Genomic DNA, 27,527 nt, shown 5'->3' with positions numbered 1-27,527 from the left:
ATAGTAGGTGCTTAGTTATAATTGTAGATATTTGTCAAGAATGACTCATTTGACCAGTGGAGTGCTGGCAAATGTTTACTTAATAATTAATTGGCTTTCTGAGAGAAAAAAGCTCTAGTTTGGAGCATTTGATGATTTCTCTGGTTAAACACTCCCACCAAAACTTTTGAGCTACCACCATGGCATCATGGAAGGCAGAGTTGGGTAGCAATATATCCAATCAAATGGCTCTTGGGAGCCAGTGCCAGCCAGTGCCAACATCCCCCTATGTGTGACCCATGCTACACTCATACTCCCACTCACAAGTAAGATTGCAGCTTTAATATGTAAGTAGAAAGAAACAAAGAAAAAAGATTTCGATTACAAAAAGCTCCCGTCAGGTGCTGATGGTGCTTGAAAAAGAGATGGTTATTTTAATTACATTTATAATTGTGAAGCTTCTTTTGCTTGCTCTGGTATGTGGAAGTGCCAGTTATTCTTTCCAAATGTGCTTGGTTTTGTCTTTCGTTACCTCTCTCTCCCTCACCCTCCCTCTTCCAACAAATGCTTCATATGGCAACAGTTACCAGGCAAAGTAAGGGATTTTATGAAAAATTCCAAGATTTGAGTAGAAAAATGAACACCAAAATACCCATTTTATTAGTATAGATAGCATTCAGTTAAGGGTTGGGTATAAAAAGAAACATTTGCCTTCCCAAATAAAGCAGCATCAGAATCTTGGCATAAGAGAAATGGCCTTGTTTAGTGTTTGGGTGTTTACATATTCCTTGTGAGGGTGATTGTCTGAATATGCTCATTTTCATATTTTGAGTCATCATCAATTAAACATTTGTAGGAGTATTTCTTGTGGGCTGCCTCCAGTGACTGTCCATGAATCCAACCAGCTGTTGGGTAGATATGGAAGAAAAACACCCTGAATGTTACACTCCTGATTGCTTCTCCTGGCACAGGTAGAGGTACTTATGCACAGGGAAGGAAATGAAGGGCGTGCGTCCAGGTTCCTTTCTAGCGGTCTCCTTAGAAATCACTGCTTTTTGGACAGTCCTGAAAGCATGACACAGCTGAGACTTGGTACATGTACACACACAGCATCACATTTGATTTTGTTGGTTGCTTTCTTCTGGCAACCCTTTGGCAGGTGGTATCACATTCTTCTCTCTAAAGAGCATTACCAACTGAGATTTCCCTTTGTGCTTACTAAATATTTCGGGATTGTAGATTGTGTCAGCAATGATTCCTTTTATGTTTCAAAGGCTGAAAAATTTTTCTTCCTTGACACTTCACTGTCGTTGATTTGGGGAAGTAGTGCGAGCCAAGTGGACATTGGACAAGGAATTAAAATTTATAATTGCCACAAATAGTAACTTTTCCTTAGCTGCTGCTTCGTACTTGAAAATGGAATGCCCTGTAGCTTGGGAACCGAATTTTATGGTGGCTCTGCTTTTGTGATACTTCATTCAATCCGTTTAACAGTTAGTTGTATTTTTCAATTCTAATTAACATTGGTGTTGTTAATATATATCTTAAAACTATAATTTTGAGCTAAGAAGCCTTACAATAGATACACCAGCAAAGATGACTAGAGGTCTACAAGAGTGCATCATAAGTAGAGCAATTTAGATGGACTTCCTTCTGAACTGCTGCCTAAAAAGTTTGTTATTCAATCTTATCACCATAGTTCAGCAAAAAGTTAATGAAAATAGGGCAGTATAATTTTGATGTAAAACATCAAGTACCTGATAATTATCATCACCATTCATCTTTATCCACCATCATCCATCACCATTATTATTGTATTTTTATTGCTTGGATTAATTCAGTCCTAATAGAGCATAATGGTATGGAAATTATTTAATTACATTATAAGTACAAACTCTATCAAGTCAGAAATCATTTAGTCCTATGACAGAAATCCAGTAATACCACCTCCCGGTAGGATTAACTATATATGCATTTAAGATATATAACTTATACATGCAGAGGGATATGTAGATTGTCTGACAACTGACTTTTCTTCTATTTCTCCATGTTGCTAGACTTAATTCTGCCTCTATTTCAAGGAACTTCAAGCACAGTGTTTAAAAGAATCACTTAGGCTCTTCCTGAATATACAAGTTTTGGTACCTCATCGTTGTAGGTCTCTGATAAGGCTCTTGGAATCCCTATTTTTGACAAGCATGCCAGATGCTTCTAATAACTTGTCTGGAAGAACATGCATGGAGGAACACGCCATTCTGCCCTTATAAAAGGCATTCATTTTTCTGTCTGTTTTTGTTATATCACTGCCCAAATGGAATGTGACTATCAATACATAATAATTTCAGTTACTAATATATAAATTATTAGAGTTAATTTGTATCAAGTTATACTCATCATTAGTAATTAATAATAATGATGATGAATGATAGCAAATGTATATATGATGTCTACCATGCCAGACACTCTTAAAGTATTTGCACGTATTAATCCTTACAAGGGTCTTCTGAGGCAGGTAATATCATATCCCCATTCTCTAGAGAGAAAACTCAGCTGAAGGAGGCTGGTCACTGAATCACAAAAGGAAGAGAGCAGGCTGTAGAATCAGATGGCATGGGCTCTAGGTCTGCCTGTGCCACTTACTGGCTGTGTGTCAATGACAAGGGTCCTTCATCTCTTCTTGACCGTAAAGAAAAACTGGGGATACAACTGCTATTAACTCCAGAGAGGGGTGGTGAGAATTCCATGAGCTGAAGTATGCAAGTGTTTAAAGGCTAGCCTGGAGAGTAGGCATGCTCTAGAAATGTTAACTGTTATCACCTTCTCTTGTGACAGCCCTGCCTTTCCAACACCTTTTCTAATGAGTTATTGTCGATAACATCCCAGTGCTGCTTTCTGAACTGTGACTATCTTTAGCTAGTAAGGAGTGTTTGGTGTCTCTTTTTTAAAAATTTTCTTTTCTTTTTGAATGTTGAAGAATGTTCAATTTTCAATTAATCTTAATAAGCACACATACAAATATTAGGCCTAATTAATAACCTTATTATCTCATTAAAAAGGCAGAACACAATGCACATAACCAGGAAACTAATGTACAAGTCTTAGTGTTCATTACTACTGTGAAATTCATTCACATGTTTAGTAGAAAAGAAAAAAAAAACACTCAAGCTCCTTTTCCTACCAGATCAAGTTATAGACGTTAGCCTGTTCATAAACTTTCCCACATCTAGCGGGGATGTCTCCCAACACACCATCCCTCCCCAGCTGCTTCCTGGCCCTCTTGCCTCTGAGGTAGGCTCACAAACCCTGTGAGTTTTGAAAGTATTTTCGCCTGCTAGCATCAATGAGAAATCCTCTGCAAGTCCCCTCCCCATGTTCATTTCTGTCAGTTCCTTGGGTTATGGTTCTCAGTACCTAAGTGTCATTAGCTTCACCTAGGATTGTTTAAATAAATGCAGATTCCTGAGTACTAAATTCAGATTCAGTAGGTCTGCAATGGAACTTGGGAATCTGAGAACCCTCACCCCACCCCAAGTGAAGGTGACATAGCCAGTCCTCCAACTTGTCTTCGAAAAATACTAGCTTTGTAGAGAAAATCAAAAGTGCACGTGAATAGAAATCTGGGATATAATAAGACAAAAGAGACTAAAGTAGGAATAGCAAACATTTCAGAGGAAAATGAGGCTCCCCTTCTGAGGATTTCATGTTAACAACTGGTGCAAGGAAAGGGAATTTACAGCAGAGTTCAGAATGGGGCAGTGAGAAAGCAGAGTTGAATCTGAGAACGTGAATAAGGAAACCACTCTGAAGATGAGCAAGTGGCATAAGGGAAATTGCCACTGGAATGTACCCTCTCTACTTCCCTACCTCCTCTCTTTACTTCTTTGACCCATTCTTTCTGCTACAACCTACCACTAAAGATCCTGCTTAGAATGAACCAAGGTCCCAGGGGATTGTTGCATATGCATAAGAGTTGTTCTTGGAAGCCTCTGAGTTTGTTGATGCAGGGGATCCCTATGGCTCCTTGATGATAATTCAGTTGTGAAGGTATAGTACTGAGAAGCTGGTCTAAAGTTTTTATGGGATATATATTTTAAATTTTATTTAACAAATATATAAAAAGCACTGTTCTATGTGTTTTAAAAATATTAACACATTGAATCTTCTTAACTTCTTTGTGGAGTAGGTAACGTTATTATTCTAGTATTACAGATGAGGAAACTAAGAAGTTAAGTAACTTGCCCAGAGGGTATAAAGAGGAAGGGACAAGGTGATTGTTTCATACCTTATAGGAACCAGATTATCGTATTTGTAGAAAGAAAGACTACATTTTGGGTCTGTCCCAAAGAGTGTTATTTGAAGTAATTAGACTGTGTATTTCTGAAAGAATTGGAACCCACGGCTCAAAACTGTTTAAACTCTTCTGAAGGCAAAGCTAATTCTCTGGGGCTTTCTTTCTTCTGATGATAAATTTTGGGGTCACTTAATCCAGGACAGTTCCTACATTTATGGAAATGAGCATATGAGGTAGGATTAAAGAATGGGAATTCATTCATTAGGCTGTATGCCATCGTGGTTCATTTTTTTCTAAAGCTGAGCCAAGAACATCTGTACCCCAATTTTTTACTTTCTTGGCCAAAAGGGCACAAATAACATATCTCACTAAGAACATTAAAATATTTACCAAAGATTTTCTAGCCAAGAATATTTCTTCATTACAATGTCTCTGAATATCTTCCTGAATCACTTAATATTCATCTAAACTTTTATTTTCTATGACTAAGTAACAGTAATATTAATAATAGTAACTGACATTCAGTGAGCTCTTATTCTGTGTTGTTTCAGGTGTTTTACCTATATTCTATTATATGAAATAGCACAACTTACTCTGATTAACTCAATGTTATTGGATATAACAGTTATTTTTCAATTTCTATTGTGACAAAAAATGATTTATCATATCTATAGCTAAACTATGTAAAAATGTTTGTAATTATATCCTTATAATCAATTTTCAGAAGCAGAATTGCCAGTATAAGAGTATACTTTAAGAAAAAAATTCAGCACATTTTACCAGTTTTCCTGCCAAGAATGTTATACCTATCTATATTCTCACTAACAACATAGCAAGACTTTTGTGAAAAGTTTTGTTTGTTTTTGAGATGGAGTCTCGCTCTGTCACCCAGGCTGGAGTACAGTGGCACGATCTTGGTTCACTGCAACCTCCACCTCTCTTGGGTTCAAACGATTCTTCTGCCTCAGTCTCCTGAGTAGCTGGGACTGCAGGCACGTGCCACCACACCTGGTTAATTTTTTGTTTTTAATAGAGATGGGGTTTCACCGTGTTAGCCAGAATGGTCTCTATCTCCTGACCTTGTGATCCACCTGCCTCAGCCTCCCAAAGTGCTGAGATTACAGGCATCAGCCACCGCGCCTGGTGTGAAACGTTTTTAAAGTAATTAACTGCTAGTTAGCAACCTCTGAGTTTTTTAAGGTGTTGTCTAGCCGTCTTTAAAAAAAAAAAAAAAAAGCCGAGGTCCAATCACCTGTTTCCTTACAAGAGGGAATCAAGGGTATATTTCAGTCTGTCTATAATGCACTGCTATGTAATTACTAGGGAAACTTCTCCAAAAGTCACAATGGGTAAAGTGTTATAAATTCTCTGAGCCATAAGTAAAGTTTCTAGTGTTTGAGAGAATCTCATTCCATGTCATCATTGAGATCATTAAGGTCTCAGTTCACATGTTACCTTTAGAGAGAAGTTTTCCTACTATCTTATCTAAAATAGTCTTCCCAAGGTCTATCCCATTACTCTGTCTTGTTTTCGTAGCACTTACTAATTATCTTTGTTTATTGCTTTATTGCTTGTCTCCCCATTATAATATATGCTTCTGGGAGTCAAGAGCTCTTTCTTATACCAGCCATTTTACCCCAAGACCTAAAACAGTGCTTGGCACATGAAAGATGTCTATATATGATGAATCTGTGAATGAGTGATGAATGAATAAATACTGGTCCTCTTAAATCCCAAAGTCCTCTATTTGCTATTTATGTACAGCTGTTAGTCTGTAGTACAACACTGTTAAGGGACAAAATCTGCATACAGGCCAAAGAAATATTTGTAACTCTAAGGTACTCAATTTTGTAGATGAAGATAAGCGAGGAAGAACCAATTATTAGAGTATCAGTGGCATTGGTCCTTTGGTGATAAGCGTAAGTGAATTGCCCCTTGATTTTGAGTTGCTATTTAATGGTGTTGGACAGTTACAGATAAGTTTGTTAGAACTTTTCTCTTTGTTTCCTTAAGGGTTTTGCCCTTGGGTAACCATCTTAATCAGTTTCTTCAGTCCCTGTCTTCCATGGATAAAGTCTTAGCAGAGCTATTAAAGATCCTAATGTCAACTTCTCTTAAGATTATATTGTCCATTAATGGGTGTTCTGAGAGATATTTTGAGATCAAGTGCTAAAGATTTACAATACACACTTTAACTAGGAGAATATGCTTGTTTCACTAGGACAGATATGTTTCTCTATGGTATCCCCAGCACTTACAGTAACTGGCACGTAGGAAGCATTAAGAAAATGTTGAATAAATGAACAAGATAATCAAATTCTGTCTTGTCAAGAAACCCATTTGGGATCTATTATACGTTCTGGGTAATTCCTCGGAGCATCAGTGAGAATCTGTGCAACGAATAGTCTAGCTTATATCTAATTTGAACTACTGAGTGTGGGCAGTAGAAATTATTTCAGTAGAAACTTAGCTGGCTTGAATTTATGAGATGTTATTTATTAGTCTCATTAAGAAAATTGTCTACCAACTTCTTTAGGAAGCTCATGTCTTCAAAAAGTTTATTTGAGGTTTCATATAGAGTTCCTTGGTTATAATAAACATTCCTGACTTCTGCATGTTTGCTATTTATGCAACAATGATGATTGGATCTAAGTTACTTTGTCACTTTCTAATTCATTTATTTTAAATTGCTCAGCTAGTACAAAACGATAGAGATACTTTGATGCTGTAAAGTCTCTTTGTAGTATCTGGTGGGATTGTGCTATTCTTTGGTGGGCTGGTAGTCCCTATACAGCTTGGAGAAACACAGGGCTCTTTAAACGATCCTTTTTTTCTTTTCTGTTTTAAATTTCATCACTTGGTTATTTTTGCCACCTGCTCTCATTGCCTTCTTACCCAAATCTAAAATTCCTATTGCAAAATAAATAGAAAATGTGGTCTCTACTCTCCTTCAAAATAATATTTTCATTTCTTTGGACAAGTATGTTAATTTCTTCATATGCAGTTGTCAATGGTACAGGTTTCGGAACCAAATAGCCTAAATTTGTGTCCGGACCCCACTACCTGCTATTACGGACTTTGGGTAAACTAGTTAATCTTTTTGTGCCTCAGTTTTCTCATCTTTAGAATGGGGCTATTAAGAGTACTTCTCTATATTGTCATTGTGAATTATGAATTATGAATCAATACATAAAATGAACTTAGAAGAATGACTGGCACATCACAAGTGCTTAATGTTAAATTGTTTTTATTGGGAAGAAATGAAAATACTTCCTTGTTTAATGCTGGAGAAAAGAATCACTAACCCATCGCATCTCTAAGATGATGAGAATTGCAGTTGCCATTTATTACATGCCTACTGTGTGCTAGGCACTGAACTCAATGCTTTGTCCACCTTATGTAAGTGAAATCTCACAACACAGTGAAGTATTATTATTATTTCTTGTTATCAATGAGGAAACAGGAGACCCCAAAGATTGAGTTCTTTCTCTAGGGTTAAACATCTTGTAAGTGATGGAGTTCAGAAGTAAATCTAGTTGCATCTGATTTTAAATCCTGTCCTCTTAATTGTTATGTCACCTCTATAGTCTTCAATAATTGAGGCTTAATCTTCTTTGATTACTAACATGCAGTAGCTATTCCAAGGGAATTCAAAACCTTTGTCTTCATGAATTTCAAAAGCAACCCAAGTCCTGAAAACAAAATTTTTGTGAAGTCTATCAGTGTAATCCAAAACAAGATAAACACGTTTTAAAGATATTTGCAGATAAGACTCCCCTACCCTCACTGTTACAATAACAGTGTAATTTTCCCTGGTTTTGCTCTGAACATTAAGGAATTAAAACACTTGAGGTTGGACTTGTCAAGAGACCTATTTTTGTTTTGTTATGTTGTAATAGCTGTTGTTTATGATATTTTTCTTTTTCCCTCATTCTACTTTTTCTTTCTCCAATCTTGGCTTCAAGGGTAACTTCCTGTGCATGTTCAGGAATCTGTGGCAAAGGGAACAAGTACGATAATTTGTCTGCTACCATTTGGATGTTAGTATTGTCTCAGCAGCCAGGAAAACAGACAGAGCCCCTGTGAGCATCATTGTGTTTGGGCTGCGGCTTTAGTTGCCAAAGTGCAGATTTCACTGTTGGCATTTCCACCACCTGCTATGGGTAATAACCACCGAAAGGACAAATCCCCTTGTCTGTGATTTTTCTTTCTAGGCTTCTTTGGAGAAAGATTGTGAAATGATTTATTCCTCTGTACATATGAAGCTACAGTATATTCTCCAGTGCATAGTTTTGGCCTCTGATACTCTGTGTTCTTAGGTTAATCCATTAACTTGCCTGGGGGGAAAAGGGACAGGAAAGATGGATGAAGGTGTTATGAAAACAGAAATGAGAAGGATCTTAAAAAATCCCAACCACTGCATCTTCTTCCCTGTTCCCATCTGCTCCTGAGAAGTCCTTTAGAGGAAGCCAGCCCTGTTAATACCTATACTTTATACCTGTTGTTTTAAATGAGGCAGTTCTTCCTCACTATATGGATATAATAAACAGTTAAGCTGGCTTCCTATATGCCCCTCAAAAGGAGACAAACACATAAACCATACACAAATGGTTTTGTGCTCAAATGAGTGTTGGAAATGCTGGATAAAACAAAGGTAAGTAGGTCTTTTCATTGCAGGCCTTCTCAGAGCCTTAAAAAAAATCCTCACATTTTGAATCTCTAGGAGAGACATATAGTATACAACTATTTTCCAAATTTATTTCACCTCAGAATGCTTTTTGTTTTAGAAGCAGTTGAGGGACAAAAGTTCTGTAGAATACACTTCAGAGAGTATTGGGCTAGATTACTTTCATTGCATTTTTGCAATTTGGTTTGTAAACTTACCTTGGAGTTTGGGCAAATTGACTAGTTAGTTCAGATAAAATATTTTTTCAGGTTGCAAGTGTATTTTTACAGTAGCTAGCAGAAGTTGTGGTTCTGAAAAGATACTATAAGAACATTATCTTGTGATTTTTTTTCCCCACCTCCACTTTTCCCCTGTCTTTAGAAAAATTAAAGTATACCTAAGAAGAGAAAACCAAAGTGAGTGGTAAAGGTGTATGCCTCTATAGATGGACAGGTGTGTTATTTACATTGTATCCAAGTAATGTCTAAGTGGGCCTTATTGATGAGATACTAAGAAACTATAAAAAGTGAACGTACCCCAGATTTCTCTTTGTGTACACTTTTCCATTTCTATTAACAAGTTTAATTTGTCATGCTCATGAAATCAACATAAATTTATGGAGGCAGAACATAATACAGTAAAAAGACAATGTGATCCTTTTCATATGGCATTTTTAATACATCGTATCACAAACTACTTCAAAGAAACAATTAAAAGAACAAGGAAGAACTTAGGAGATTCTTAAAATAGTATGCAGCACATTTTAGAACTCATGTGACAGAGCTTCCCTGATGGGCCCAAGTCCTGTCTCCTCTCACTCTTTCAAAATGTCAGCACCAGTTCCAGAAGGAGAGACTGAACCTTGTGATGGTCATAATGTAAAGTGTTCACAGGACCAAGTAGCATTTCCATTCTTGGAAAGCTACGTTACTTGGTTCTAAGAGATCAGTCCTACAGACGTGTTTTTAGTCCCTTCAAAGTCAATTAATTTCATTAAAAAATGCTGAAATGAAAATGCTTTACAGTTAAGCTTGATGTAGTCATAACCACACATAGCTGTGTTCTGTCATAATATGTAAATTGAACTCTGTCATAATATCTATTTTTCAGGAGGCTCTCAGTTAAATTTTCTTAAAAAGTCTTTCTGATTATGAAAGTAATGCATGCATTGCCCTGTGGCACATTAGATATTACTACATATTACTGTCTCATAGAATATATAGAGAGAAGGTGGCAGTGAGGACAATTCTGTGGTCACCTGGAAGGTTTACCACTGGCACAGGAAAAACAGCTGTCCATCTCTAGTTGATAAAGTGCCCAGACTGTGCATTAGAGGCCCAACGTGGAGGGAAGTCAAATTGCCTTTTTGTTGATTCTAAAGTGGTCTTTGTATCAGAAAGCAGAATCTGAAGAAATATGCTGCAAGTTAGGATGACTATAGTTAACAGTAATGTATTATATAGTTTCAAATAGCTAGAAGGAGGATATTGAATGTTCCCAACACAAAGAAATGATAAATATTTGAGATGATAGATACACCAATTACTCTGATCTCATCACTATACATTATATGTATCAGAACATCACCATGTGCCTGATAGATTATGTATAATCATTTCTCAATTAAAACTAATTAAGAAACAACTTACTTGTCTTTTTGCTAAATCTGGATGTGGATCCAGCTGCATATAATTTCTTCCCAGTTCTGTGAATAGGATATAAGTCTTGGTTTCCATGGTGTTGTGTGACTTACACTTTTGCTTATCTTTGTCAGTGCTTTTGTGGGAAGAAGACAGGGGCTCTATCAGAGGTTGTTAGCTTGGTGATATTTTCAGTCACAAATTCTTCATTTGTTCTTAAAAGTTTTCTCATTTGTTTGAACTTTCCATTAACATTCAATCTTTCACTTGTATGAAAACTATTTTCCTTCCTCCTATTTTTCCTCTTTCATACTTTCTCCAAATTCAGGAGGCAGATAACGGTAATTGAAAGTTCTAGGGACACATTGTGAGCTCAAGGTCCAGAAAGGTTAGGGAAAGTCTTTATTTTGAACTGTAGATATGTTTTAATTCCTTCTAGAGACTAACACTCCTCAGAGATACTAAGACTGGCACTGGTGCTACTGGATATTAAACAGAATGGACCTAAAATATTCTCCTGTATTAAGAAGATTCTTTTCAAAAGAAAGCTCTGTTTTATAGTTATTGTTGCTTTCCTAAAGATAGAGCTTTCCTGGAACTGTGGAGCTCCACAATATTGATGGCTCATCCCAGCACTATTTAAAGGCAGTGCTTTGTCATATTTTTTATATTTGTACCTTTGCCAAATAATATTTATTAAATGATTAAATAAATTCAACTGCACTCAGAAACAATAGAGAGGGAAAATGAAGTTGTGGAGTTGGGGTGTGTGTGTGTGTGTGTGTATGTATAATTAGTACATTTTCACGTGGCTGATAAAGACATAACTGAGGGCGGGCAATTTGCAAAAGAAAGAGGTTTAATGGACTCACAATTTCATGTGGCTGGGGAAGCCTCACAATCATGGTGGAAGGTGAAAAGCACGTCTCACATGGCAGCAGTCAAGAGAAGAGACGAGAGCCAAGCAAAAGGGGTCTCATCTTATCAAACCATCAGATCTCATGAGACTTATTCACTACCGTGAGAACAGTATGGGGGAAATCACCCCCATTATTCAGTTATCTCCCACTGAGTCCCTCCCACAACATGAGGGAATTATGGGAACTACAGTTCGAGATGAGATTTGGGTGGGGACACAGCCAAACCATATCATATATATACATAGGTCAGATTGGTAAAAGTTATAGAAGTAAATGTTAGAGAACTATTTTGTAAAGTTGGAAAGTAGAAACAATAAAAGAACAAAACTCAAAGAGATAAACGTTTTCACTGGTGTTTTTTTCTGGTGTGACTCCTCCAGAGATTATTCTGGTTTTCCATTGCTGTGTCACAGACCACTCCAAATTTAGTGGATGAAAATGACAAGCATTTTATGATGTCATGGATTCTGTGGACCAGAAATTTGGACAGGGCACAGTGAAGATGGTGAGGACGGTTTGTCTCTGTTCCCTGATGTCTGTGATCTCAACTGGGAAGAACTGAGGAGCTAGAAGTGACTGGCATGACTGTGACCCGGAATTACCTGGAGGCTTCTTTATTCACGTGTCTGTGTCTGAGCCTGGAATGGGATGATTTGAAGGCTGAACTTAGCTGAGACAGTGTGGCTTTCCATGTGGCTCAGGCTTTTCATGCATGGTGGCTGGGCTTCTGAGAGAGAAGTCCTGAGAGGAAGTATCTGGAAAGGGAGCCTTACAAGAGAACCAAGTAGAAGGGTAGAAGTTGCATTGCCTTTTCTGACCTAGCCTCTGGAGGCACACAGTTACATTTCTACCACATTTCATTGGTTCCATGTGAATCACTCAGACCAAACAGATTCTAGGGGAGAAAAAAATGAGCCTCACTTCTTTACGCAGGAGAGGCAAAGTCACATTGCAAAAGAGCATGTTGGATGGAAGATGTTACATCTGATTTTGAAAAATATACTTCTCTACAATATTGTTTGGTCATCTTATAAAAGAGTAAAAAATAGTGTACCTTTATAATATTTCATTGAGAATTGTATCAGGCACTTTATCTTGCTAATGTAAGATGGTTCACTTTAAAGTGGTCTATGTTTAAAACACTGTCTTTCTTCACCTTTCTAAAAAATGCTCTAAGATAATATATGGGGATCAATCAACATTACCTTTTTTATTTGTGTAGCTTATTTAACTATAACTATTTAATAAATGTTATAGGGACATTGTGTTAGTCCATTTTGTGACCCTATGAAGGAACACTTGAGGCTCAATAATTTATTTATAAAAAAGAGGTTTAGGCTAGGCATGGTGGCTCACACCTGTAATCCCAGCACTTTGGGAGCCTGTGGCGGGTGGATCACAAGGTCAGGAGATCAAGGCCAGCCTGGCTAACATGGTGAAACACCATCTCTACTAAAAATACAAAAAAAATTAGCCAGGCGTGGTGGTGCTTGCCTGTGGTCCCAGCTACTCAGGAGGCTGAGGCTGGAGGATCGCTTGAAACCGGGAGGCAGAGGTTGCAGTGAGCTGAGATCACACCACTGCACTCCAGTCTGGGCAACAGAGCAAGACTCTGTCTCAAAAAAAAAAAAAAAAAAAAAATAAGGAAGAAAGAAAAGAGGTTTAATTGGCCCACTTTTCTATAGGCTGTATAGGAAGCATGGGGTTGGCATCTGCTTAGCTTCTGGTGAGGCCTCAGAGAGGTTTTACGCATGGTGAAAGGTGAAACAGGAACAGCATGTCACATAACGAGAATAGGAGCAAGAGGAGTGGTGGCGTGCCACACTCTCAAACAACCAGATCTCATGTGAATCTGCAGAGAGAACTCACTCATTACTAAAAGGAGGTAACCAAGCCATTCATGAGGGATCCATCCCCATGACCCAGACACCTCCCACCAGGCCCTGTCTCCAACATAATGGATTATATTTCAATATGAGATTTGAAGGGAACAAAACATCCAAACCATATCAAATATCATAGAAGAAAAAATAAGAAACATATGGGAACATATAAGTGAGAAGATAAGTTAGTGAATTATCAAAACGTGGAAATAGCAATATCCAGGCAGGTTAGCATACACAAGTGATGTTCTAGTGGTTCTCAATCTTTATTGCACAATATAATCATCTACAAATTAAAATCAAAACAAGAAAGTCTGTTACCCTGCTTCCTCCCCCAGAAACACTGATTTAATTGGTCTAAGGTATAGACCAGGTATCAACATTAGAAGTTCCCTAGGTGATTCTAATGTGCAGTCAATCTTGAGAACTATTGCTTTAAACAGTTTGTAAAATGTACAAAACAGGGAAAGATGTTTAATTATAATGTTTAGTTACATGATTGAACTTTCATCAATAAGATCTAAATTCTGATCTAAACAGAAATTCATTTGCCTCTTCATTCTTCAACAGATTAGTTCCCAGAGGACACTGTTGGATTCATAGCTGACATGTAAATAGAGTCCACACACAATATCCAAAGCAGAAAGCTGAAAGGGACTTGTTTCCTTGATAATATCATTGAACCATTGAAATATTGACCCCATAATTGCTCTAATTTTGACTTCTAAGAATGTAGAATGTTTTTATTTTGTTTCAACCAGGTGTTGGATAATTCTATAATTTGCACCCGAAAGCATTTGAAACATTCCTGTGTATAAACACATTTTCTTGATTGTGTGGTCAATCTGCTGGACAGATCCGGTGTGATTTCAGACAGATCTGGGTTTGAATCCTGGCTCTGCTACGTTTTAATAACTTTAATAATCTTATTTCATGATGCCTCCAAAAACTGGGAGAAAATAGAGTACCTGTTTCAGAAAATGATTATAGGAATTAAAATCATTCATTCTTTAATTCAGGAAACCATTGAGCACATGAGTATTCCAAGATTGTGTTCTGTACTTGGAGTATATAGGAATGAACAAGACAGCCACATTTAGCAGAATGGGAGAGAGAGGCAATAAGAAAGTTAAAGAAGAGGAGACAATGTCAGTTTCTGATAGAAGCTGGGATAAAAAAGGATGTAGCAAAAAAGTGTGAACAGGACAAGTCTAAGACTCAAACGATAGAAGGTAGCTCCGCAAGAACCAGACAAGCACATCTAAGTCAGAGAACTATTAATGCAAAAGAATCTTATGGCAAAAATAAGATTGGTTTATTTGAGGACAACAACAGAAAAGGCCAGAGAGCCTGGATCTAATCAGTAATGCAGTGGAGAATGAGAAAAGTAAGATTGGATGGGTAGAGAGAAGACTGATTATGTAAGCCAGGAAGAGGAGTTGGGATTCATTGTAAGTCTCAGGATCAGCATTTATAAAACTTGTAGCAAGGTGGTAAATGATCTAATTTTGTATAAAAACAGGCAAGAGTGAAGGGGGAAACCTGGTTAGCAAGCTCTTATAATAGTCTCAGTGAGCTATGATGGTGCCTTATTTTAGGGTGGTGCTGGTAGAAGTGAAAAAATATATATTTAATTTTGCTGTGAACCCAAAACTGCTCTAAAATATAAGGTCTACTTTTTAAAAGTATATAAATGTAAGTAAAACACATAGATTTATATGGTGGGCACTCAGTAAATGCTACTTCATAGCTGGAATGCAGTGGCATGATCATAGCTCACTGTAATCTTGAACTCCTGCACTCAACCAATCCTCCTGCCTCAGCCTCCTGAGGAGCTAAGACTACTGGCACCACATGCCCAGCTAATTTTACTTTTTTTTTTTTTTTTTTAAAGAGATGGGGTCTTGGTATGTTACCCAGGCTGGTCTCAACTCCTGGCCTCAAGCAGCTGTTCTTCCTTGGCCTCCCAAAGTGCTGGGATTACAGGTGTTAACCACCATGCCTGGCCAGTGAATGCTATTTTATTCATAATGTTATCATTACCATTAGTACAACCTGGAAGCAAGATCTGGCTCTGTCATTAGCATTGCTTTGGTGGAAAGATTTACTAAGTAAAGCAGAGAGACTTTTCCAAGTTGTATTTATTATCTTTAAAGGCTTTCCCCTGAAGGTACACTGAAATACTAAGAAGACTGGAATAGCTTGAGATCTCTACAAAGGGATTCCACATACCGGTTTGGGACTTCGAAGGGAAAATGCGAGGATTCACAACTTTTAATAGGCAGTTATTTTTGTTTCTATATCTGATGGTCGTATAATTATATTTTAGCATCCCAACACAGTTTTGCCAGAATGGTGTGGCTCTATGATTGTGTTGCATTATGTACCACTTCAACCCAAATTAGTTTAGTGATGTTATAGAGGCAGAGTTGTTTTCCCATCAAAATGGGAACAAGTATGCAAAAGCAAGATAAACACTATCTTTCAGAGTGTTACATTCAAGCAGCATTGGTTTTAAGCTTAAGCAAATTCCCACTGCCTTGCTTTATTCGTATACTTATGAGAAGTTATTTTATAGGTCATATAGCTGAAGTGAGTTTATAATTACGGCAATGGATCTACATTGGAATGTAGTTTATAGTTACCAGCTCAAATGTCTCTACCTTTCACGTTATGTTGGAAAACTGCATGCTATCTTTATTTCTTAGTTTCACATCTGCAAACTGAGATTAAGATCTGATTTTCTGTTTAAAGCCTATTGCCTACATCAGAGAAATCATTTTTCAGCACTTGAAAGACTTTGAAAACAGAGGCTTCCTAGGCAGCTAATATTTTGTTTACTATGGTTTTTTTATTCCTTTTGAATAGACTTTATGTTGTAGAGAAGTTTTAGGTTCATAGTAAAATTGAGCAGAAAGTATAGAGTTCTCATAAACCTCATTCCTATACCACCACACATAATAGCTTCCCCCATTAGCAGCATTCCATACCTGAGTGGTACATTTTTTTGCAATTGATGAAACTGTATTGACACATCATCACCCAAAGTCCATAGTTTACACTAGGATTCACTTTTGGTGTTGTACATTACTTTCATGTGTCACCATCATAATATCCTACAGAATAGTTTCATTGCCCCAAAAGTTTTCTGTGCTCTGCTTCCCCATTCCTTCCTAACAACTGTCAAGTAATCTTTTTACTGTCCCCATAGTTTTGCCTTTTCTAGAAAGTTCTATAGTTAGAGTCATATAGTATGTACCTTTTCAGATTGGCTTCTTTTACTTAGTAACATGCATTTAAGTGTCCTCCATATTTTTTTATGTATATACATATATATTTTTTATTATACTTTAAGTTCTGGGATACATCTGCACAATGTGCAGGCTTGTTACATAGTTATATACATGTGCCATCGTGGTTTGCTGCACCCATCAACCTGTCATCTACATTAGGTATCTCTCCTAACGTTATCTCTCCCGTACCCCCATCCCCCAACAGGTCCCAGTGTGTGATATTCCCCTCCCTGTGTCCATGTGTTTTCATTGTTCACCTCCCACTTATGAGTGAGAACATGCAGTGTTTGGTTTCCTGTTCCTGTATTAGTTTGCTGAGAATGATGGTTTCCAGTTTCATCCATGTCCCTGCAAAGGACATGAACTCATCCTTTTTTATGGCTGCATCATATTTCATGGTGTATATGTGCCACATTTTCTTTATCCAGTCTATCATTAATGGGCATTTGGGTTGTCTCCAAGTCTTTGCTATTGTGAACAGTGCTGCAATAAACATATATGTGCATGTGTCTTTATAGTAGAATGATTTATTATCCTTTGGGTATATATCCTGTAGTGGGATTGCTGGGTCAAATTGTATTTCTGGTTCTAGATCCTTGAGGAATTGCCAGACTGTTTTCCACAGTGGTTGAACAAATTTACACTCCCACCAACAGTGTAAAAGCGTTCCTATTTCTTCACATTCTCTCCAGCATCTGTTGTTTCCTGACTTGTTAATTATCACTATTCTACCTGGTGTGGGATGGTATCTCATTGTGGTTTTGATTTGCATTTCTCTAATGACCAGTGACGATGAGCATTTTTTCATGTTTGTTGGCCACATAAATGTCTTCTTTTGAGAAGTGTCTGTTCATATCCTTTGCCTACTTTTTGATGAGGTTATTTGTTTTTTTCTTGTAAAATTTTTAATGTCCTTTGTAGATTCTGGATATTTATCAGATGGATAGATTGCAAAAATTTTCTCCCATTCTGTAGGTTGCCTGTTCACTCTGATGATAGTTTATTTTGCTGTGCAGAAGCTCGTTAGTTTAATTAGACCCAATTTGTCAATTTTGGCTTTTGTTGCCATTGCTTTTGATGTTTTAGTCATGAAGTCTTTGCCCATGCCTATGTCCTGAATGGTATTGCCTAGGTTTTCTTCTAGGGTTTTTATGGTTTTAGGTCCTACATTTAAGTCTTTAATCCATCTTGAGTTAATTTTTGTGTAAGGTGTAAGGAAGGCGTCCAGGTTCAGTTTTCTGTATATGGCTAGCCAGTTTTCCCAATACCATTTATTAAATTAGGGAAGCCTTTCCCCATTGCTTGTTTTTGTCAGGTTTGTCAAAGATCAGATGGTTGTAGATGTATGGCATTACTTCTGAGGCCTGTGTTCCTATATATCTGTTTTGGTACCAGTACCATGCTGTTTTGGTTACTGTAGCCTTGTAGCATAGTTTGAAGTCAGGTAGTGTGATGCCCCCAGCTTTGTTCTTTTTGCTTAGGATTTTCTTGGCGATACGGGCTCTTTTTTGGTTCCATACGAAATTTGAAGTAGTTTTTTTCTAATTCTGTGAAGAAATTAAATGGTAGCTTGATGGGGATAGCATTGAATCTATAATTTACTTTTTATGGTTCAATAGTTCATTTCTCTTGATTGCTGAATAATATTCCCTTGTCTGGATGTACCACAGTTTATTTATTCATTCACCTGCTGAAGGACACCTTAGTTAGTTTTAAGTTTGGGCAATTATGAATAAAGCTGCTATGAACACTCCTGTGTAGAGTTTTGTGTGAATATAAGTTTTCAGTTCCTTTGGGTATATACCAAGGGGCATAACTGCTGGATTGTATTATAAGTGTATGTTTAGTTTTGTAAGAAGGTGCCAAACTGTCTTTCAGTGTGGCTGTACCATTTTTCATTCCCACAATCCATAGATGGGGCTTTCTGTTACTCAACATTTAATATTGTCAGTGTTTTAAATATTGACCATACCAATTGATGTATAATGGCATCTCATTGTTGTTTTAATTTGCATTTCCCTAATGACAAATGATACGGAGAATCTTCATATATAATTATTGTCATCTGTATTTCTATTTTGGTGAGGTGTCTGTTCAGAGCCTTGGCCATTTTTCATCTGCTATTTTATTATTGTTGAATTTTAAGAGTTTTTAAGATACTTTGGATAACAGTCCTTTATCATTATGTCTTTTTCAAATATTTTTCCCATTCTGGCTTATCTTTTCATTCTCTTGACAGTTATATCATGCTTTTAATTGTAGAATTAGACAGTGAAATAACCAAAGCCTTAGTAATCTTACTTAGAGATTATCTTCTATTTTTCTTGTTTCATCTGGGTTAGAAAACTGACCTGCACTTACTTCCTCTTTCACAATAATTCCAGTGAAATGAAAGTGATTAGGAAGTCTTAGCAAATTCACCAAAAGTTAGAGCCAGAAGACTTGCATCTCAATTCTCTACCTAAAGAGAAGGACAGGCAGAAGCCAAATATGTAAAGAGTTTGTCAGAAGTATACCTTGGAGTCATGGGCATGGTTCATTACTCTGCTGAATTTATCTTACGGATTTTCCCCTCTACATTAATGTTTCAATGATCTTGGTTAGATTGTTGAAGTACAGGTTCCTGCTAGGCATTTCTAACTTTTTGTTTCAATATTCTCCTATCATGTTCATTTACACTCATTTTTCTTTTTAGAAATTTACTGCCATCTTCTCTTTTAGAAATTCTTTTGACAATCTGAAGGAATGCAGTTATTTATCTCTATGAGCAATTATATACTTTTAATGGGAATGTCATGTTTTAAAATCACATTTCTTACAAGAAAAAAATCATATTTACTCAAGTGAATGTGGTCTGATGGTGATCCTGATCTATGAGCAGTAATTGAGATCATGGAAATAAATACAGGACAGCTGGCTTTCTGCTCCCTTCAAGAATCAAATCTATGGTTTAGACATTTTTTAGCACTTTGCTGCAACCTGTTACAGATTATCAACATTATACATGATGATAATAAATCAAAGCACTATTTTAAAACACAGAAGGGATTGCCTATGGCAAACATAGACTTTTGAATTTTTTGTATAACTGGTTTTTTTAAGCGACTGTGTTTTAATAACTAGCTATCGCATGTGACTTTACGATGATGTTCAAATATGTTCTATGTACGACAGGGAAGGAGGAATGATGTTACCATATGTTGGTTCTGAATTCCTATTTTATTTCATTCTCAGATAGAAAAAAAGAATGAAAAAGGAATCATTAGCAATAGGGCAACTTAGAGAGGACATGTAGGTACTATGGCAGTGATAAGAGATGAGATAGATCATCACTATGCCCTTTTCAATTCTTGGGAACAGTCTTCGTTAAACAGTTGTAGAGGCAAGGGTAATTTTTTTTCCTACTATGATTGTAGAAAGAACACTCAGAGATTGGGACTAGAAGTCAGGATGTCTTTAGTCTTACTTGGTTGTCAGGTAACTCTGCTCTTTTGGACAATGCATTCTTTTTTGGTATGTTTCTGTTTATTCTACTACAAAATAGAGATAGTGAGAATTGGATTGCCATTGTCAATGTGAGGCACAGATGAGGTAAATGTGAATCACTTGAGGATATATAAAGTCATTTGTAACTTTAACAATTATAATATAATAATATAGTTATCGATTTAGTTTTTTACCTATGATATTCTACATATTGTTATTACTTCACAGGGCAGCATTGACTGGCCAAAATAATGGTGGACAGAGGGAATCACTTACCTTAGCTTAAAGAGATGCCAAAATCTAGGACCTATTCAGAGTTATGAATTATACTTTGTTGAGTAGTGTTCCTCCAAAATTCATGTCTTTCCTGGAACTTCAGAATGTGACCTTATTTGGAGGTCACACTGGAGATGGGTGGGCTCTTACTGCAATATGACTTGTATCCTTATAATAAAAAGAGGAGAGACACAGAGATGGATGCACACACAGAGGAGAACATTGTGTGGAGACACAGACACATGAGGCCAGTGATGATGAAGGCAGAGATTGGAGTTACTCCGTAGGAAGTCAAGGACCACCAAGGATTGCTGCCAACTACCAAAAGTTAGAAGACGATGGCCATGCTCACATCTTGATTTCAGACTGTGACCCCCAAAACAATGAGAAATGGTGAGAAAATTAATCTATTAAGTCACTCAGTTTGTGGTTCTTGGTTACAGCCACCCTAGGAAACTAATACAGGAGTCAAGGAGGCTGCTGAGCCCAGCTGGCCACTGAGGGGCATCCATAGAGGTCACCAAAGTGGAGTGGCCAGAACTAGATTTCGGAAGCCAGATATGGAGGCAGGAATCCAAGAAGCAGGGAGCCTAATGAGGAATAGTCATAAAAAGAGCTCTTGGCAGCCGCCTGTTCCAGATGTCAGTGTTGCTGCCAGTTTCTATCTGCTCAATACCCAAGGCACTTCAATGGACTGAGACAGGTTGGATAGGTTCTGGTTTGAAAAAAGATCCTTACATGCAAAGTAACCTTACATGCAAAGTATCTTGCTTTACATTGAAGAAGGAAGCAACTGTCCCTCATCACAGAGCTTCCCTCTTTGGCTATAGATAGTCTCATGTGCACTTGACTCAGTGTTACTCTGGGTTTCTTTCTACTCTGTCTTTCTCGATATAGTACTAAAAGGTAGGGATTCCCAGGAATTATCATGGCACAATTGGCTTATGTTTTAGTTTCCTAGCACTGCTGTAACAAATCATGGCAACTTTTGTAATTTAAAACAACATAAAACCTATTATCTTAGACTTTTCAGGTGAGAAGTCTATTATGGGTTACACTAGTCTAAAATCAAGGCATCAACACTATTTACCCCCTGAATCTAAAAGAAAAGTTGAAATTATTTTTATAAATAAAAATAAATTAAAGTGTTCCATAAACCACTTTGGGTTCCTTTCTGGTGTCTCTGAGGCACGTGTTTTCTACTCATTTGAGTTGTTGGCAGAATTTAGTTTCTTGTGGTTGAAGGATAGAGATCTGGGGTATTTTTCCTGGCTGAAAACTGAAGGCCATTGGCAGCTTCTAGAGGCTTGCTCTATTCCTAGCCCATGGTCCCTTTCTTCCATCTTCAAAGCCTGCATTCTTCTGCCTCTTTGTCCTTTTTTAAAGACTTGTGTGATTAGATTGGGCCCACCCAGATAATCCAGGATTATCTCCCTTTCTTCAGGTTGGCTGCTGAACAACCTCAATTCCACCTGCAACCTAATTCCCTTTTACCATGTAGCCTAACATACTTGCAGCTCTGGGGATCAGGATGTGGACATCTTTCAGGAGCCATGATCCTTCCTTCCACAGGTTATCTGCAGCTAAGCAACATGACTCTCCATCAGGACAGAGTAGAAGGAGAAACTGAACTGTGAGAGGGGAAACAGCTTTATCAAAACATAGCAAATGTCAATTATAAGCAAAAAGAGAAAGTCAAGCTGCCTATAATATGTGCAATATATTTATCCTTTTATAAACTTGCTGATTCGGAAATTAAAAATTAAATTTACTTAATGGAAAATATTTGATATAAGAACATCTGATATATCTTTGATGAGCAATAAATTACTTTATAGATACCATGGAGGACCATATAGAATCGTTTAGCATCTTATCTTCAGGGCTATTTTTTGGCCCTAACTTTGAGCGCATTAATTGTGAGTTCCTCTTGTTTCTCTTCTATTTGTTCCCTTAAACCCAATGTATCAGAAGTTATTTTAACTTAAGTTTTCCTTGCTTAATTCCATCCACTTATCCACAGAATTGTTTCATCTCATGTATTTATTACACTGTTCACATATCACCTTCTATTTTCATGCCCCTTATAAACAGCCTAAGAGGCACATTACTGGTAAAGCCTCAGGGTAAACAGGCATTGCCTGCCATTTTGATTTCAGCTTCGTTTAATGACTTTATACCAAATGTGGACACATACTCATTTTTAGTTTTCCAATGCAGATTTCAGCCATATTTTGGCTTTCTTCCTCTTTTTTTTCATCCTTTTTTTCTCTCTCTCTTTTTTTTGGGGGGATGGAATCTCACTCTGTTGCTCAGGCTGGAGTGCAGTGGTGCGATCTCAGCTCACTGCAACCTCCAACTTCCAGGTTCAAGCGATTCTCCTGCCTAAGCCTCCTGAATAGCTGGGATTACAGGCATGCACCACCACGCCCAGCTCATGGTCCACCAGCCTAGGCCTCCCAAAGTCCTGGAATTACAGGCATGAGCTACCATGCCTGGCCTACATCCATTATATCCATTTTAAACTGAAAATATATATATATATACACACACGTATATATACAAAATTTATTTGAAGAAAGTCTATTCATTTATGTAACACTTGTTATATATATATTAAAATTTATTTGAAGAAACTCTATTCATTTATGTAACATCATTATACACACACACACACACACACACATTTATTTGAAGAAAGTCTATCATTTATGTAACACTTATCACTGAGCACTTGGTAGGTACCTGGCATTGTTCTAGACACTGGAAACAAACCAGTGATTCTGATGCTCAAGGGTCCTGTTTGGTGGCATTGCCTTCGGTGCATCGTTTTCTTTTCATCTCTTATACCTTCGTGTTAATACTTCCCTATGTGGATTAGTGTTTAATACTTCCCTACATGGATTGGTGTTTTCTTACCTTGTCACATGTACACTTTTTTTTACCCTTTGCATTATGAAATTTTTGTATTCTAAATCTTGTTTGGCCGTGACTCAACTTTTTAGCTTACTCGATTTGGAAAGAGTCTGATTAAAGAAAATGTCACCAAATGGTTAAATGTGTTATTTCTGTGCATGTTTGTTATTTGTCAGGGGGTTTCATTTTAACCCAAATGAATAACTTTCTATTGGTGGACTGTACCCATCCTCATTAGATCACCAAAGGCAGTATGTATTCTGATAGGGCCACTTTGTTGTGCCTCTCTGATTTCTTTTCTTTTTCTCTTTTTCTTTTCTTTTTTTCTTTTTCTCTCTCCTTCCTTCCTTCCTTCTTTCTTCCCTCCCTCCCTCCCTCCCTCCCTTCCTCTCTTTCTTTTCTTTCTTCTCTTGCCTCTTTACCTAATGTCTCAAATGGTAAGACAGGCCCTGACCTCACATGTGACAGTTAAACAGATTCCAGTGACATCTTTCCCCAAAGCAATAGAAAGGATATTTTTCAACTAATGATTTAAATAGGACAAAGCAAACAGGATACTCACATTAAAGGAAGAAGAAACAGCATATCATAGAACGACCTATGCATTCAGATACCTTTGCCTGCCCTGAAATTTCTTCAAATTAATTTGCCTGTTAGCTGAGGACCTTTTTAAGGGAACTGATGTTAGTGATCTCCTAGACCTCTGACAGTTCTTGAGAGATAGCAAAAGCTTTCCCTGAAGTGCTAGCCATGTAGCTTATCCCTTTACGGGCTCTGTTGTAGAAGTCTCACTGATAAAGCTTCCTGTGCTTGAATTCTTAGGGGCAAGGAGAAGGGATAAACAATTGGAATACTTTTTTGGGATGTTAAACAATTGGTTATTTAAAAATCTAAAAAAATATATTAAAAATAATCATGTGAGGAACTCTGTTCAATTTTTTAAAAAGTGCATTAGGTTTAGATGTGATGAACCACAAATACAACAAATGTTGCAATGCCAATCAGATACTTGACTAAAACAAAGGTTTAATGCCAAACTGCTTTACCAGAAATAGCTTCCTACCTGACATTAGAGGACGCTGAATTGTGTCAAAGTATTAGAAGAGGCAATTGGTAGGTAAAGATAATTAAAGGGACATCCAACATGTTTTGAGTTCTTTCTCCATATATATGGAGAGAGATAAAGGGTATATTTGTGCCTTGGATTCATTAGTAAAATGCGTTAGCTATAGCTGACTGATTTGCAGCTGGTGCCTGCCTGAGGTCTCCAAAGAGAGGAGATTTACATTTAGGTGTTACGTTTGGGAAACTTTGAAAGTTCTTCTTATTAAAAATTAGATAGTCATTTAGAAATGTAAATATACCATATTTCTTTCTGCATTACACATTTGCTGAAATTCACCTTTTAGTTTTTTTAGAAGGGAGCAGTATTGGCATACGTGTTACACTTTTTTGCACATCACTTTCGAAATGAGGTTGCAGATGGAGTTTCAGTCCCGGAAAGTAACAAAGAGATCACTGGTTACAAACCCCTTCTTATAGACTAACACACTAAACCCCATAGAGGTTAAGGAAGAGATTTATAATCACACAAATATTTAGCAGCCTGGCCATCCAGGACTTGGACTCAAGTTAATCAAATTTCCATCATAGTCTTTTTTTTCCTTCCCTACATCAACATTATACTTGCTTGAGTAAACATCTTAAATATAGAATGTTTCTTCTTTTCATTAAGAGGTCATCTAAAATAGTATGTTCTCTATTCTCCATTAAGCATAGTTTATAAGATTTCTGTGCCTTTAAAATCAGTTTAATTAGGGTAAAATTTAATACTTCATTGATCACACATCTCCAAGTTGAAGCATCTATTCTGGTTTTAGGCTTAGCTTAGTCATTTCCCATTTGTTTGATTCAAAGTAGGGTTGAAGGGGCACACAGCCCTGGGAAACTTCAATATAAAGTACCATCCAACTCTAGCCAGATTCTTTTATCTAATCACCACACTCCCAGAAGTCTCTGATAATTATCAATAAGTTGGGTGGTAGATAAATAGCAGTGTCATAAGAGAAGGAAAAAGCTGAAGGCACACTAGCGGTGACTTTTTCTACCTGTCAGCGGGATGGAGGAGTAAAGACAGATCCGTCCTGTTTGTCGGGAGCAGAAAGTATGTTGGCGAAAACTAACTCTTGGGAAGGGGAGGTGTCAGGAAGATGAATTACCCCAGGAAGCCAGGACTGCTCTCCCAGTGGACAGCAGCCTACTTGGCTATAATTTGCCAGCTGTCCATCTTGTCCTAGTGTGTCTCTGTCTGTTTCCTCCTTTGCGCTGCCAGCAACTAGCCTGTGCTGTGTAGATCTAGTGCAGCCACAGAACCCTGGGACTAGCTGAAGGGCCGCTAGACCTAATGGCAGGGGTAACTTTTTTGCAATTGTGAATATTCAGCATGCACACGCTTCCTATCAGCACTCCCAGGAGCTCTCTGAGAGATGGACCCTGTGGGGAAACATCTTTAAATGAACACCTTAGTAGAGAACGATCCTGTTAGGTGAATAAAAGGCTGATTACATACCCAGAGGTGAGCCATAATGAGACTCGGAGTAACTAAATGAAGCAATCTGCTGCACTTTGTATCTGGACTTGAGCCTGAGCATTTCAAAGTAGCATCTGGAAAAGAAAAAGGCTCTGGGGAAAAATCACACAATAGACTTGAAATATTTCATTTTTTTTTCTCCAAAGGGAATTTAGGGTAGATTTTTTAGGTAATGGTTTTGAAGAAAGAAGGCTGGTGTGAGAGGAACGTGTGCTGTTGGCATCACCACCTCACATAACCAAACCAACACTCTCCTATCATTGTTGGGTGCTGAGAGACCTGGTGGTCCCTGTCTGTGTCTTTAAATGAACGAGGGTTGCCTAGCCTGAAGATTCTAGCACAGCATCAGCATCTTAGCTACATAAACTGAAGACTTCTCAAGAAGGTCGAAGCAACAGTCATTATGTTCACTACAGGAGTAAGTGGGGCATCAATCTACCTTCTACCTTGCAAGTTAGCCACATAAAGCAGTGCCATAGGTTGAAACAAACCTTCTTGGTCTGGTTTAAAATTTAAATTCTCCATGGAAGTAGCCGCAGCTTGGAAGCTCATTCCATTGAAAAGTTCACTGGCTTTGGTGATTCACAAAGGAACATTTCTTATTTGGTGAATTAGTATCCTAATTAATTCATTTCATGCAGCAAGCGTCTTTGTGGTTCTCTGTTCTGCTGCCTACTTTCTCTCCGGCAGGTACAGGTAGAATTCTAAAGTATAAAGAGGACTTTCACCTGGAAACCAGAAGGCTGTGTTCTCAAAGGGGTCATGATACTTGCTCGTAATGTGACCTCCTGCTATTCAATATTTCTGAGTCTCCTTTTACTCATCTGTAAAGTGGGGAGAAAAATAACTGTCCTGCCTTTTACCCTTTTCTTAGCACACAAGAATTAGCGAGAATGCTTCAGAAGCTGTTATGAACCACTGTAGTATCAGCTATGTTTATTTAAGGCACCTATTTTGTATGTTAAAATATTCTAGAGTATCTTATAACTCTTGATTAATGAAACCTAAGGACTTTCTCACTCCTTAGGTAAAAAAAAAAAAAGTAGTGTTTATTTCAGAGCAAGATGTTCAAAAGCAAGACTAAACAATTTGATTCCTGGGATCATGCCATCAGGCTGTCTTGACTCTCTCTGATTGCTTTCAGTATTTTTACTTTATTGGGTAGAAGAACTTGGTAAAATGTTACCCTGAGGCTAAAGAGAGTTCTTTAAAATGACTTTAGGGATCTGAATAGACCAGTTGCCATTTATTTCCTTAATATGATTAGTTTCCTAATAGTCAAAGGCTGAGATAGCATTTATTTCTCCTAAGTTTTAGTCTAAGCCAATGTGGGTGCCTATTAGTGTCATAGTGATGAGTGGCACAGATGAGAAAACAGATAATTAAGGAAAACCAAATATCCTTCCCATCCCCCACCTCACACCCATTTTGTAGTTAACTTTGGTATAAAAGTGTCTCCCTGTTTCAGTAGGGTAATTTGGTGCTCATCTGTCAGATAGATGGAGGATGGCAATGCTAATTTGTTTCTCCAGGCATACTTCCCTCAGACTTAAGGACTAAGGTTACCATGTAGCTCAGAACTGAAAG

The 27,527-nt window shown here is 37.5% G+C and overlaps 1 protein-coding gene and 1 long non-coding RNA gene across 16 annotated transcripts in view; both read left to right on the top strand.

Moving 5' to 3' along the window:
- LOC105495829 (neurexin 3) overlaps positions 1-27,527 on the top strand; it is a 1,710,602-nt gene that overhangs the window by 1,057,637 nt on the left and 625,438 nt on the right. The window lies entirely within an intron of this gene.
- LOC105495825 (uncharacterized) overlaps positions 1-27,527 on the top strand; it is a 124,768-nt gene that overhangs the window by 89,807 nt on the left and 7,434 nt on the right. The window contains exon 2 of the long non-coding RNA XR_011625250.1: positions 1-27,527. This exon is cut by the window's left edge and continues 2,764 nt beyond it. This is a non-coding gene — a long non-coding RNA (uncharacterized lncRNA).

This window comes from Macaca nemestrina, chromosome 7, assembly GCF_043159975.1.
Source record: "Macaca nemestrina isolate mMacNem1 chromosome 7, mMacNem.hap1, whole genome shotgun sequence".
NCBI lineage: Eukaryota > Metazoa > Chordata > Mammalia > Primates > Cercopithecidae > Macaca > Macaca nemestrina.
This window is presented reverse-complemented; position numbering and strand designations above follow the sequence as displayed.